Source organism: Heterocephalus glaber, unplaced genomic scaffold (assembly GCF_053883595.1).
Source record: "Heterocephalus glaber isolate CG9 unplaced genomic scaffold, H.glaber_assembly_v1.0 deba00001550, whole genome shotgun sequence".
In the NCBI taxonomy this organism is placed as follows: domain Eukaryota; kingdom Metazoa; phylum Chordata; class Mammalia; order Rodentia; family Bathyergidae; genus Heterocephalus; species Heterocephalus glaber.
Window position 1 is genome coordinate 24,791,296 of NW_028258343.1, and position 15,105 is coordinate 24,806,400.

The following is a 15,105-nucleotide window of genomic DNA, read 5'->3' on the forward strand; positions in this document are numbered from 1 at the left end:
CTTGCTTTTCTTGCTTACATGCCTTCAAAGTAAAGAGTGCTGTTATGATTTATGATAAAAACCAATCCATCAAAATGTCCAAATAATATGTATTTGGCAATTTTTAAATCAGAATTTTGAATACTTTTTTTCGTCTAGGTTGAAAATGGAAACTCTTCCATTGCTTCACTTACCCAATGAATATTCACCATTGCCCAGTGTCAGTGCTGGACGTGTAACACTCCTGCCTTCACAGAGCCTAACTCGGATGGCATTCCCTTTTCGGGGCGGGGGGCGGGGGGGAACTGGGGCTCATCGGGGATTGAAACCAGGACCTTCACACTAAGCTACATTCCTCCCCTTTTTTTAATTAACTTTTTGAATGGGGAGTTCCCAAGTTGCTAGATTGCTCAGGTTGGGCTCAAACTCGCCACTGTTCTGCCTCAGCCTCCCGAATGCCTGGACTACAGGTGTGCACCACCATGCCTGGTAAGTGGAGTCCTTTAAGGTCCGAACGATATTTAGCAAAACACTTGGATATATTTGTCTAATTTACCTTTCAAATAGGAAAATACACTTAGAACTTATCCTCAGCTTTACAATACATATTATTTAAGAAAATATGTCATGAATATGAAAGCTATTCACTGGTTAAAATAACAGTCCCCCCCAAAATAAAAATAAATAAATAAATAATTAATTAAAAACAGCCCTGCAAACCAGTATGTCCAGGGCTTGAGTGGGACAATGCTGCGTGGGAGAGCCCCAGCTCGGAGGGGGAGGAGGAGAGGCAGCGCCTGGGATGCATCCTGATCCCAAGGGTGCTGACGTGATGACACCAGAACAGTTACTAAGAGGCCAATGCATGAATCATGAAGAATGCTGTAACATTATGGAATTAGTTGGTTTGCCTGAAAATTGAAAGAAAATTAGGAATGTAAATTTCCGAAGCAGAACTTATTCAGGAAGATGTATATGTGCCCTCATTCTTCTTAGCTTTCCAGGAATGCCTAAGTATTCCAAAGAAATTTAACTTTGCCAAATTATAGAATTTTGCCTGTGAACCAGCATCTCATCAGCCAACACAGCTTCATGCTTGCGTTCCTAATGAACGGCAGCAGCCGTGGAGGCAGACTGTCGGTCCCCGGCCGGCACTGTGAGGCACAGGGCTGTGTCAGAGCCCCACCTTCTCCAAGCCTCTTTCTTCCCGGGCAGACAGGCTACGGTGGCCCCGGTCAGTCGGGTCGCAGGACAAGGGAAGGGCCTGAGGGCTGAGAAAGTGTGAACGGTGAATGGACCCCAGAGAAGCCCGTATCCTGACCCCTGGACATTCGCTGGCCCAGGGACATGGACGGAGTTAGGCGGGACCTAACACCCCAGGTTATCAGGTGCCCGGTCCACCTGAAGCGCTCTGGAGAGAGTTCTCTGTGGCTGGAGCCACAGATGTGCCAGGGTGAAGGTGGAGGGGACACACAGCAAGGCTCCCAGCAAGCTGCCCCAGCGGGAGGACGGAGGGGATATTCGGTGAGGCGTGGGTGGCCAGGGAGCCAGAGAGGCCCCTGGTGGCCACCGGCACGGAAGCAGGGACATCAGCGCTACAACCACAAGGAGCCGAGCTCTGCCAACCTGAAGGTCTGGAGCCTCAGAGGAGCTTGCGGGCCAGGTAACACCGTGGCTCCTGCCTTGGGGCATCGTGGGGAGGAAGCAGCCGACCCATCAGCTTAGGGCCCCGAAACGGCGGTGTGGCAAATGTGTGCTGCTTCACGGGACGCAGCACCTGGCCATTGCTGTGGTGCTCTCAGGACGCGGGTGGGTTTCCCCGGACGGACCCCTGGCGTGACAGGTGGGCCCTGGGAGCAGGCTACAGAAATGGCCTTCCTGTGCAGAAAGCCAGAAGACAGAAAGGACGGTGGTCCAGAGTGCAAGCGCTCAGGCCTCCAACTTTCCGCAGCCTCGGCTCTAAATTAAGCTATGATTATGAACACGTGAAAGCTCTTTTGTTCACTGGGAAAATGATAAAGGAAAGTTCTCAACGGACTGGGCCAAAGTGGCTTGAATTATGTGGCAAGGCATAAAACACCTCCCTCTTTAGTCCTACACTTAACCTGGCACACGGCAGCTGCTCAAAAGCCTACTAACCCGGAGAAGGAAAGAATTCTTGCCATGAAGGGAAACGGAACAGCCATGACGCTTTCCGCTGCACCATCTCTCCGGAGAACCGCTACAGTGTCCAACCTTCAAGTCTGCTTGACACGAAATGTGTGGCTGTGGGCAGCGTGGCCGTAGGAGGCATGTGTCTGAGCCGAGGTTGGGGAGTGAGGCGAATGCAGAACGGCTGCCGTGCAAGCTGCAGAATTCAGCGCTTGCTGCTGTGCCCACCCAGCTCGGGCTGCATCCGGAGGACAGGAAGGGCGCCCCTGGGACTGTCTGCCAGGCTGCTGGCACGCCTCGCCCAGCCCAGGGCAGCCAGGACCTCAGAGGCCGCTGGGCAGGAAGAGCAGCCTGCAGACGCCTGTGATAAGCGGGTCCTCGCTTTCTTGGCATGAAAGGCGCATTGTGTGCAGATGTTCAGGGCACTGCCACAAGCTTTGCAGATGAATGTGTGACATTATCACAGCGTGATCAGCCCAGCCATGAAGCATGGCCCAGCGCCATCTGCAAAGTTCCTGTCTTTCTAACGACTGGAGAGGGTGAAGGTAAGGGAACTTTCCCTCCAGAGATGCTGAGGACTCTGGGAAGACCATCAGTTGATCTCCAAATAAGAAGCCCAGTTCCTGTCTGCACCATTCTAGCTTTAAAAATCTTTCACTTCTGTCTCTTCATTGGATTTAAAACATGACCACCAGCCATTCCATTGAAATCTCTCTCATAGAAAGATAGATAGAGCTGAAGAGAGACGAAATATTTTTAACATCTTCAAAGGTCAGCAACTTCTCCGAAGAAAGGCATATGAAGTACAGAGTAAGCAATTTCCTACCTTGGCCTCCCTGTGACCATGATTTTCACAGGGCTGGGCTGGCAAGACAGAAGCTGGGCTCTGAGCTTAGTAAATAAGAATAGAGGAAGAGGGGAAGAGGGACGCAATGCCCAGGAGGGGAAGAGGACAGGGTGTTTACGAAGGAGTGGCTGGGAAGGTTCACGCTGCGCCTGTGGACCGACAGCTTCAGGGTACCAAGAGGGCACGGAAAGGCGCCTCTGCATCGACTTTATACATCATCCTCTTCAATGCCCACAGTCCAAAACTAAACAAATGCCAAGTATCTGCAAACAAAACTAAATAACACCTGTGTGAAACAGAATACATTAGTCTGAGGGACTATAAGAAGTGAAAAGAAGGGGAGAAAAGAAAAGGAATTTTTTGATAACTCCTAGAGGAAAAACCTACTTGAGAATCAGATCTCAGGACAGAGAAGGGCTTTCTATCTAACAAACAAATTCAAAAGAACCTAGTGGTAAATTTAGCTATATCAAACGTGACGTAAATACAAGATAAGTAAAACAAAATATTTCCCATAAATATAAAGTTTGACATCATTAATACAGAGATGTTTATAAAAATTTTAAAAGTATGAGAGATAAGTGTTCAGTGAACCCGACAGTAACTGAAAAATAGGTAGTAAATAAAGAAAAAAACTCACACTACTAACCAAATAAGTAAGATGAAACAAGATACTTTTTTGGTATGGAATGAGAAAAGTTGCTTTCTGTTCCTTTGTAAGACAATACCATGCGGACTGCCAACGTACCAAGGGAGGGATGGGCTTGCTGGGGCAGACGCAGCGGGTCAGGACACCAGTGTGGTGGGGAGGGTAGAGAGTGCTCGAAGCCCTCCTCGGGATGTCCCTGCAGCTTGTGGAGCAGAAACACTCAGAGACGGTCGGCCACAAGCACAGTGCAGACACCAAAGAGCTTTAAAGATTTCTTATGGGAAGAGTACATTCGTGATGTGGGAAAACTCAAGGGTTAAAAGCGGCACCTCCATCATCCACATTTCTCCATGAACTTCGCTTTTACCTCTAATCAAGACTAGGAGCATCCTCGCCAAGAGAGGATAGCGGCCGCCTCCAGGCCACGGCAGACATGCAGCAGGTGCCCAGGGCCCGGCACAGCAAGAGTGACCGAAAAACATCATTTCTGAAAGAATTTCATGGTAAAAACCCAAAGGGCAGTTAATCAGTCATCATGAGCAGAACCGGAGCTGCTGTGCTCCTTTACTTCACAGTGCAGTTGCTGCTGTCTTCACACTGAAATGCAAGCGTGGGCTGAAAGGTACCACACTGCTCTACTCTCGGCTTAACACTTTCTCTCTTAGTCTGGCCCAGGTGACAAATGATCTCCTTTCCTTTTCTATTTTCCTGCATTTTCAGTAATTTCTGCAGTCAGACTGTCCACCTAGTTTTCTGATCAAATCACTCCTATTTTTGATATGCAGGGGACAGTACCATCAGCCCCCAGAAGCAGGTCGATATGGAGTCCTGGTCACTGGTGAGGACTCTAGTGCCTGCAGCACACAGCTGGGTGGGCTGACAGGCAGCAGCCGCCCCGAGGCCCAGGGCCCTCTCTCTACTCCAGATGTCCTCTCCCTCCTGAGACCCTGAGGGCCCACCCTTCACAGCAGAGCCGGCGCAGGCTGCAGAAGGGTGAAGGTGGCTGTCCTGTCCATGCCCTCTGACGCCCAGCACAGGGCTGTGCACACAGTGAGCCCCGACCACAGGACAATCCCAAAACGCATGAGCCAGTTATAGTCGGCTACAGGTTCTCCATCCTCCCATTCAACCAACCATCAACAGATGTGATCCAGGGACAGGAGCCATCTGCACCTAACACGGGCAGACTGGTTTCTTATCATGATTCCCTAAATCACGTAACAACAGTGTGACAATTATATGCAGTGTTAGCACTGTACTACCCATTATGATAACTCAGAGATGGTTCAAGGGACCCAGAAGGTTAGATGCAAACACTACCACCTCCCACGAGGTCCTCAAACAGCCAAGAATCGGGGTATCCTCGGGGTCCAGGAACCCACGCTGCTCAGACCTGAGGGACAGCTCTACCAGCACCCATTCAGTAAAATGAAGAGACGCAAATGTAAGCAATCAGCACGTGTGAGAGTGTTTTGGGCTTCATCATTTTGTATAACAAAATGTCCTATTTCTTCTGTGAATTTTGTGAATTTCTGTGAGATTACTAAAATAATACACTTCTCCAGTCATCCAGTAACTTCCAGGGAAGTTTGCCACCAGACAACCTGGAGATATTCCACTGGAGGGGAGGACAGAAAAGCACGTGGCGCCAGCCCAGCCTCCATGCGAGTCCCAGCTGCTCACTCTTCCCATGTCCCTGAAGGAGGCAGAAGCTCCTCACCGCAGACATCTAGTTATTTCCTGCAGAAAACAGCACTGACTCCAGCATGCAGGGTTCAGAATTCTGCTGCTGCTACACATCAGAAGTGTGATGCCATTTTAATATTTTTAAGAAAATGTTTAAATGAATCAGGTGCTCTTCAAACAGGAGCCATACACTTAACCACTTTTAACCAAAGGAAGTGAACTGTCAGACATAGGTCAGCTGCAGAAAATGTGCATAACAAAGCAGCCTGCCAAATGGAAAAGCCATGGTCATTCGCCCGGCCAAATGAACCTGGTGCTTCCTGAGGGCTTTGTTCCGCTTTGCTCTTCCTGTTTTCTTCTTTCTTCAGACATACTACATGATTTGCTGGTGTTCTTAGCACCCAGCGTTTCACTTTATCCTACCTGTAAACCATACCCCTGAATTTGCATCCATATTCACTGAAAAATGAATTAAAATCAAGTTTAAGCATTTTTACCAATTTTTTAATACTGAAGATTAAACATAATACCTAGGACTCTCTTGTGCTTTATATATTCTTTTATATCATAACAAAAACTTCCACTTTCCCTAGTGGTTAGTGTATAATTCAGTGGCATCACCACTGTCCATCCCCAGAACTTTCCCCAAATCCCTACTGGAGCTCTGCATTCACGAACCAATACCACTACTTGTCCCACCAGCCCAAACAGGACTTCGATGATCAACATCAGGAAACCAACTTCCCCACCCCGGAAGCCACAGTGACTGTCCTGCTCAGGGAAGACCCTCCGTGCTGGCAAAGCCCTCTGTATAGCACACGAAAGGCGTTAATGGTCATTCAGGCCAGTGTCACTCACAGCTGAACGTCTGCCATTCAAACCCTTCGAGCGAGCTGCGATTCACACAGGGCTCTCTACAAAGAAGGCACCGCAGTTGGAACCTCGTGGTCTAACTCTGCGTAAGCTCTGAGAGGCCTGAGGGTTTTGCTGTATTTTAATAAGGACTTCCTTCTGTTTTTCTCTTAAGAGACGCTTTCTGGGGCTTAGAGAAACCTTTACTTTTTATTGAACTAACTGAATACGGACTAGACTTTGGCCCTCCATCTCTCCAGATGGGCAGATAGGACACATGGGGAGCGGCAGGGAGCAGAAGGTCCACCCTCTGTCTCTGCCACAGGGTGACTCAGCACGAGACTCACTGGTTCGCCCCACCCCTGCTTTACACACCTGCAAAAACACTGCTGTGCTTTGCACGCACCTTGCACGCACCTTGCATGTCCCTGGGGCTGGGAATGGAGGGACTTCCTGGTGCTGTGGGTCTCCTGAGGGGCAGTGTGTGCCCTTCTGCCCCTCTGAGAATGCAGCTGCTGACTGCGGGGTCAGAGGCCAGCAGGGCACTGTCCCCTCTGCAGCTGGATGTTCCTCCTGGTCACTGCTCTCCAACATCCCCCAGTGGACTCCAACTCTACAATCCGAATGTCAAGCATCCTGAAAGAAAAGCTATGCCTTCAGCTTTAGAAAACCCACTACCACTGCCGGCAAAATTTAGAGATGAAAATTTTCAGTCATTTAAACTACATAGAACAACATGTTCTGGAGGAATTCCCTGGCATAGGTGATTCAGGTGTTGGTCTGGAGGAGGATGAGACAGCACTGTGCTGTCCTGCCTGCAGGGCACGGTAACCACGGGGGTATCCAGAATCAGGGTACTGTCCCTGCTCTGCCCTGGTTCACACCCTCTTCTCTCACCGGATTCCCACCCCATTTCGGAGCTGATAACCACCGGGCTGTGCAAGGTATGGCCTAAGGGACAGAAAATGGAACAAGCTCAAATTCAAAGGCTCTGGTAAAACCTCAAATCCATACAGAGACAGGATTAGGAGGCCTGAGGAAGAAGGAAGAGAGAGGGAGAGGAGAGGAAGGACGAGGTAGAGGAGGAAGAACAGGAGGAAGACAAGGAGAGGAAGGGGAGAAGAAACAGAGGGGGAAGAGAGAAGAGAAGGTAAAGAAGAGGCTGAGGCAGGAGGCAGCAGGCTGGAAGGCTGGTATTAACTGACATCAAGTTTATAGAGCTACAGTCCTTAAGACAGTACCGAATCAGTGCAAGCAGAGGTGATAGGACCCAAATGGATCTGCACATAGACAGGTGTCTGCTCTAGGACACCTGCAGTGCTATGGGACAGCAAGAACTGAAACTGAGCTGCAGGTAAGTGTGTGGCTCCAGCCAGCCCAGGAGCATAACTGTAAGAAGCATCCCTCAGACCCAGGAGTGTGCTCAGATGCCCTTCTTCTGTGTGATTTAGTACCTGGCGTGCTTCTCAGTCAGCCTCCTGCCAAATTGTGGAAATCACCTCTTTGTATGCCTGTAGCCTCAGCGCCCAACAGGCTGCCTGTCTCGTGGAAGCTGAGAAGATGAACTCAATCAGAGCCCAACACAGGCCGGGGGAAATCAGCTCTGATGGCAGGATCTGCCCTGGCTGTCAAGAACAAAAGCTCTTTAGAGTTGCTGAAGAGAAATGGCAGGCATCTCAGGAATATCTATAAGTTTCTGTCAGCTAGAACAAGTGAAATAAATATGGTGATTCTTCACCTTTCAAAATTCCAAGGTAAGGGGACAGATGAACAACTTTCCACTAGTGAAGGCAAGGAGTTGATCGGCCAGAGAGGTGAATCACCTCAGGAGCCCAAGGGCAGCTGTGGCCTCCAACAGGCTTGGGCACAGGCCAAGTAGTGAGCTTCTCAAACATTCAACTATCCCCACCTTTCAGGTGGCTCTAGCACTTGTCAAAAATAAGTAGAACATACAAAAACTCAAAAATAGAATCTTAGCAAGCTTCTCTGAGTCAGGCAAGAAAAGTAAAGCTAATGCATAGGTGGCCTGCTCACTTTCGGTCTGCCACAGACGATGAGAAGAATGTTAACAGACACCTTCCCAAGGCTCTGCTCAGCCTGCCTCTCCTTTCTCCTCGTAACTCTCCTCCACCCTAGCACAGGCTCCAAAGCCCGCAGTGCTTAGCCTGTGGGACCCCTGTTCCTGCACACAGCTGATTGGCCCAGAGTGGCCACCTGATCCCAGCTAAGCCAGTCAGATTTTCTTTTCCTGGACTTGGGACTGGGCCATAGCTTGGTCTCTAGTGAGGAATATGTGGATGAAGAAGCAGAAAAGGCTTGCTCTGCACAGAGCCAGCTGGAAACAGATGCAACGAGGAAGCTGCCACAAGAGACCATCTGGCCTGGGAGAGTCAAAAGAGATGAATTCAGGTTCAGGACATTTCCAGCCTCACCCTGTTCTTTGTGAGGACAGCCAATTAGCAGCCTGTGGATTTCATGGGGTCACATCTGTTTACAACACAGTTCCCCTTTTCATTCACTGTCTTGATGTTTTCTGTTACTTGTAAATTAGGGAGGCTGAACTTTAAGGCAGATGGCCAAGCTAAGTGCAGGTGTTTACCTCATTTTTCTATAACTTTAAAGATACATTAAGGAAAACCAAACAAAAAAACAGTTTGTGAACTGTTTTCTTTCTTCACTAATTCAAAAACTTGAAAATCATAAAGAACCGAGTCAATGGGTAGAAGTACTACCCTGGTTTCTCAGAAAATCTTTTAACACATGGAGCTCACGACCAAAGGCATGGACACAGGCAGAGTCAGGCCAACAGATGCAGGCATGCAGCACCCCCACATGCTCCATTACACTGTTTAACAAACATCTCAGATGTCCCTGGTGGAAATGTGGAACAGAATGTCTTCCTAATTGTTGCATTTTCTATGTAGCAAACAGCCCTGCAAGAATTATAAATCTATATACTGTTTCTCAAGCACTTTCTCCCTCCATGTGCACATTACAAGCAAAATATAAATTAACTAATATTTGGTTTTTTACAAATTATCTAATGTTTGTTTTGGGCTGAGTATTGCCATTAAAAAATTTTAAATGGAGAACCCTAAAGGACTGCAATTTTAAAAGTGCAGCTACAGGCACTGTTATTCTTCAGATGATGCAGCTCCAACCAGTGCACACACCAGTCAGTTTGCCCACATTGGCTACAAGAAGTCCATCATCAGGCGCTGATGGAATAGGGAAGGCGGAGTGAGTTTTTGCTGTCATATATTCAGAGGACCAAAGGCTCTGTCAACTGCATGGTTTGGCAGATTCAGGTTCCAAAGGCTCACTGAATGGCCTAGTTTGTAGTTTGGCAGATCACTTATCCAATTAAGGAAAAGACTTATCTAATTGTGCTCTCCTCGTGCTTCGCTTACACTCCTGGCTCTACACCTGAATGGGGACGGGGACAATTAGGCAGCAGTGCAGATGACAGCAACAGGGTTGCAGAAGTGGCTCAGACTGTTGGCCCTTGAGAGCCGCCATCTGGGTATGCCACGGGAGTAGCACTGCCAGTTCGCTCTGTCAGTTCACACGCCCTCTCAGCCGCCACTTACTCACGTGTGGGAAGAGAAGCACTGCACATCCACTCCTTGTTGTGGTGAGGGGTAAGAGAGCTAACGTGTGGAAAACGTGTGCTAACCAGCAGGCGTTGGCTGGCTCTTCCTGTACATGGCCAATGCCTCGACCCGGAAGCACGGTAGAAAATGTGAACAACAGGAGTGACTGCCTTCAGTGACACTAACTCCTGCACACTCAAATCTGAATCTCATAAATTTGCATGTCATGAAATAGTATTCTTTTTATTTCATTTCAAGCAGTTAAACATGTAAGAATGATTTTTAGCTGGCAAGCCATACTGCAACAAGCAGGAAACCTTCCCCAGAGTGAGCCCTGAAAAGTACTGTTGGAGTTGCTGCTGACAATAATCACTGATGATGTGAAGGGATTATGCTACTGTCAGCATAGAAGGAGATTTTAAAGATAAATAAATGTATCTTTACTTCCCACAATATAAACTGCATTCGAGGACAAATTATAACAGGAATTTGGGGGTTCCCATGACACGATGAAATATATCTCTTAAAAGGCTCGAGAAGGCAGGGAAACCCAGTCATTCCACCAGAGCCTCCATCTTCAGTGAAGCCAAGACCATGCAGGAGCCCAGACATGCAATCTACATGGATGTTCACGTCTGACACTCAGAAAGCAGAGATGAAGGATCGACACTGATTTTAATTAAGCAGTAAGAGGACATGTCTGTTTCAATTTCTCACCTATACCACCAAATGGTTTTACCACTTTACTTTTAAAGATGTTTCTAGTTCACCTATGAGGTCAAAATGGGGAAAGTATTGTAGACAAGGGAAAAGTTCCTGGCTATGCGAAAAGTCCGGCATGGGTTTATAGCTCCTTCTGTTCAGCGGGGCTGAGTATCCAGCTGGGACGTAAGGAAACCCACTTCTAGAAGAGCTTCCTCACACCAGTCGCAGCTTTGCAACCAAGAGTTGACAAGTCTTCCTGCATGAGCCACCACCCACAGGATCTGCCTGGGGACTTTCCAGGGCTTGATCCATCGATAACCACGCTGCTGGTGACCACCCTTCCAGCCCCGGGAACACAAGTGCACATCTGCTGACGGAAGTACAGCAGGGGACAAGTACCTCTCTCCCTGTCCTACACTGAGTGCTCCAGCCCAGGACTCTGCAGTTCAGGAAGCAGAACCAAGACAGGCAGCAGAGGCAGGAAGCTGAGATGCCTCATCTCGTTAAGGTAGCGATCAAGGCAACGGTGACGGGTAACAACAGAGGAGCCCTGCCGCTGAGAACCTCAAGATGCAGAGGAGGATAGACACGTTTCTCGACAGGGCCTCCTGGGAAAGGCTGCCAAGTTAGACCAGTTAATTTTCTGATGTTTTTAAAGGAATGATGATGGATAGAAAACTTTGAGGGGAAAAAATATGTGAGTTTTGGCTTTAGATTCATCTCTGTGCTCCGTGGGCTTCAGTCTCTGACCCGCATTTGCTCCTTGCCCGGGAACACCTCAGCGCGGGATGCCAGGCCTCTCTCGCTTCCCCTTCGGGCTCTCATAACACGACTCTGCCAGTGGAGCTGAGGCCTGATCCCAGTGGAGCGAAGTCCGACCCCTCCAAGCCCCCTTGGCAGCTCCAGCTGTCACCGGGAGCCCCACGCCGTTCACCACTGCTGAGATTTCCAGTGCTGTGGAAAAAGCTGGAGTCGTTTCTGCTTTTCTTATTTTCCTAGCATTTTATGTGTAGAGAAAGTGAGAATAAAGCCACAGAAGAACAAAGAACCTGTTGTTCTCTGAAACCGTAGGAGTTTGCACTTTTTGAAAATGAACGCTTCGGTGCTGATCCACATCCCTGCTAAGTGATGACCTCCTGCTCCCCTTTCCTGCATGCTGCATTTCAGAGCTTTTCTTGTCTTCATCCCAGAGGGGACAGCTCACAGGAAATGCATGGCAGTGACTCCCCATCTCAGTAAAGTTAGACCCTAAATAACTTCCTTTCCTGTCACTGCATGTTTTTAGGAGGCAGAGCACATCAATGTGAATCAGAAAAGCCTAAGTCATTTAGAAAGAAAAGCAGAGGGCCAGGGATTTAGCTCAGTGGTTCCTCTTCCTCCCTGGCAAGCGCAAGGTCCCAAGTTCGATCCCTGGTACAAAACAAAAGAAAGGAAGGAAGGAAGGAAGGGAGAAAGAAAGAAAGAAAGAAAGAAAGAAAGAAAGAAAGAAAGAAAGAAAGAAAGAAAGAAAGAAAGAAAGAAACTTCACCTCCACCGCTGGCAACTGGCACAAGTGTCTACAGGGCTGCCTGCCTACCTTAAACTGATCTCTTCCCCAAAAATACATGAATAAAAATTAAAAGCACAAAGAAAAACAAAGCTGATCATTGCTTTAAAGATTTGGGTTATAAGCAAATAGCACAGGTTGAGATGTGAATATACAAAATGTATTCCACACTGTCATGTTCCCTGCAGAGTTAGCAACATGAAAGCTTAATGCAGGTCTAAAAGTAAACCCCTAACTGCTCACCGTCATCGACGCCGTGCAGCTCCCCTCCCTCCATCGAGGCTAAGGGCGCCAGTGGCGGCCGCTCATCTCCCGTGCTCAGGGCCAGCTTCAGGTGCTGTGTGGAGGACGGGACTCTGCCGTGCTGAGTCTCTCCTGAGCGCCCTCCCCTGCACCCTCCAACCAGCAGGAGCCCCAGCCCCTCTGCAGACCCTTCCTCTGGCTCCTCGCTCCACCCCAGCTCAGCAGCTCCAGTGCTGCTGTTTCGCATGCCTCCTGCCTCGTCCTTCCTGGGGGTCTCCTGCAGACCCATCACCCCCAAACCCGGGCGACGGCCAGAGTGGCATGTCCACCCACTGCTCTCTCTCCCCCCACCTCGGGATTTCCAACATCTCTAACCAACACCACCAGAATGTTTTCTAAAACTCCCTTCCACCCTCAATTTCCTGTCTCAATAACGGCAACTCAAACACCCTGGCTACCTGGGAGTGGGTGCTCTGTCAAATTTCTCTCCCCCTCCCTCAGTTTCTCAGCAGTGGTCACTAAGTGATCTTTCTACATTCTGAGTTTTGCTTTGAAAATTCTCTTCACTGCTCAGTCACCCAGGGATCTCCATTGCCATGAGATAGCTCTGCACGTCTAATCTGAGAAAAGCACTTTACTTGTCTTTATCCACAGCCCCCACTCCCTGAATGCCCGTGGGTCCCCCTGCGAGCTCCTGCACTCTGACCAAGGTTTGTCTGACCGCCACCTACTTTGAAAGTCAAAGTATCTCCACACCACTGGGTCTCTTTCAGACTCTTCAGTCCTCTTATGACAGTCATGCACATTTCTAGCCAGTCTTTTCTACAGTGCACTCTGATTACTCTTTCTATGTGTATCTCTTTTATAAACTTGATCTCCCTAATATTCGAGACTTTGTAAGTTCATCAACTAAAACAGTGTGGGCATAGGAGCCACTAATGGTATAACAATTGACAAACAAGTGAATGAAAACAGAAATTCTTGCTTGATCTTAGCTTTTTCTTGAGTCCCATTAGATTTCTAGAAATATAGTATCTTCCATTGAAATGTGCAATTGTGAATTAAATGCGCCCTTCAACACCTACAGCACTAGGATCAGATGTCCAACACAATTCTAGTTCTATGAGGTGGTGGGGGCCTTGAGATGGGAACCAGAAGGCTTCCTGGAGGGAAGTCGGCGGCGTCTCTGGCTCCCTGGGCCCTGCTCCTTTAGTGAGGTGCACCCTAAACCTCAGCCCCCAGGGCGCCCTTGCCAGTCGTCTTGCCCGTCTGACCTCCTGGACCCCGTGAGGAGGTTTAGCGATACGTGTTTCTGAAGCTTCCCCTCACAGAAACATTAAGAACGCCTCATAAACAGAGCCCGCCCTGGCACCGCCATCTTCCAGGGGAGGCTCCGCAGCTGCCATCACTGTGCACCACGGAAGCCACCTGCTGGCGGCATGACCAGAGTTCCGGTCTCTGCACACGGCGGAAGGAGTTCCATGGCTGCACTAGCTGCAACTTGTTACCACAAGAAAGGAACAGGCACTCTGCTAAGTAACTTTGGCTCCAAGAGCTGAGAAAAACACCAATCAAATATTCCTGCTGACACACAGACACTCCGTCATGCGACGGTGCTGGAAAACAAAAGGCTCCAATATTGGAAACTACATCAGCTGGCTGGCTCCACTGGACACAAGACAAAGGACAAAGGCACCAATGATCTCGCAGGACATCCTAGCCAAAAACGGGGCTGGATTTTCTCTGCTTCTCTTCTACCTCAGACCCTTTTAGTGCCCGGGGCTCAGAGAAGAAAGGGAAGACATGATAATAGAATGTAATGCTTCTGTGATTTAAAAAGCGGTGATTTAAGTGAGATTTTCCGTTTTGGACACAAAGGCAAGACACAGGGGGCCTGGGAACACACCGATGTGCTGATCACTAGAGAGCAAGCTGTGTGCGCGAAAGAAAGGGAGCTATTAATACTTTCCTGATGTGCGGAAGGTGAGACAAACGCATCTGAAATCTACTTCTGGCAGAAAAAAGGAAAACTTGTGAGGCAAAAACCAATCCTTAAGAGCTGTATCTGCTGGTATTTGCTTTATATGCACAGTAAAATCTTAACGGGTTCTAACAAGTCAGCAGCTAGCACCACCCCGTAAGGAGCTCTTCCAGCAGAGTAAAGGAGGGATGTGGCTTTAACAGGCTGTGCAGTGAAGAGCCCAGCAGACCTGAGATGCGGCTCCATCCCACTTTGGGAACTAGAATTAGTCGGTACCCTTGGACACAGGAGACAGTACATTTGGGGGATGAGTAGGGCTTCTCCCCAGCCACGATGACATCTCCGTGCATATGAGCGAGTCAGACAGTAGCACAGGGTACATTGAAAAGATGTGTTCACAGAGCATTAAAAGACTCATAACGCCACCATGCAGGGAGGAGGTCGAGCCTGGGGGAAATGGTGGGGAGGAGTCCAGGCAGGTGGTGTGGCCAGGGGGACAGAGCTCCACAGGGACCAGGAGGAGTCAGAGCAGCCGTGCCACAAACCACTGGATGAGGGCAAGGCTGCCAGGCAGAATGTTGGACATCTCGTTACATCTGGATTCCGGGTACAGAGTAATCATGGAATATAAGCAATGTCCCAATGCTGCCTGACACATGCTTACAGAAAAATACTATCTTTGTGGAGCTGAGTGTGAATTCAATGGGGGCATCTCATGCTTTCATTTGCTAAATCTGGCAACCCTAGTAGAGAGATGTGGGCTCAAAATGGCCTGACAGGAGAGAAAGAGAACCGAACTCCTGACTCACGTAGGTCTCTCAGAAGACAGAAAAGCACTAGCACAGGAGAAGAATCTGGCAAGGGAGACCCAGG

At 48.8% G+C, this 15,105-nt stretch overlaps 1 protein-coding gene across 4 annotated transcripts in view; it reads right to left on the reverse strand.

The window, feature by feature from the left end:
- Slc35f1 (solute carrier family 35 member F1) overlaps positions 1-15,105 on the reverse strand; it is a 310,829-nt gene that overhangs the window by 234,216 nt on the left and 61,508 nt on the right. The window lies entirely within an intron of this gene.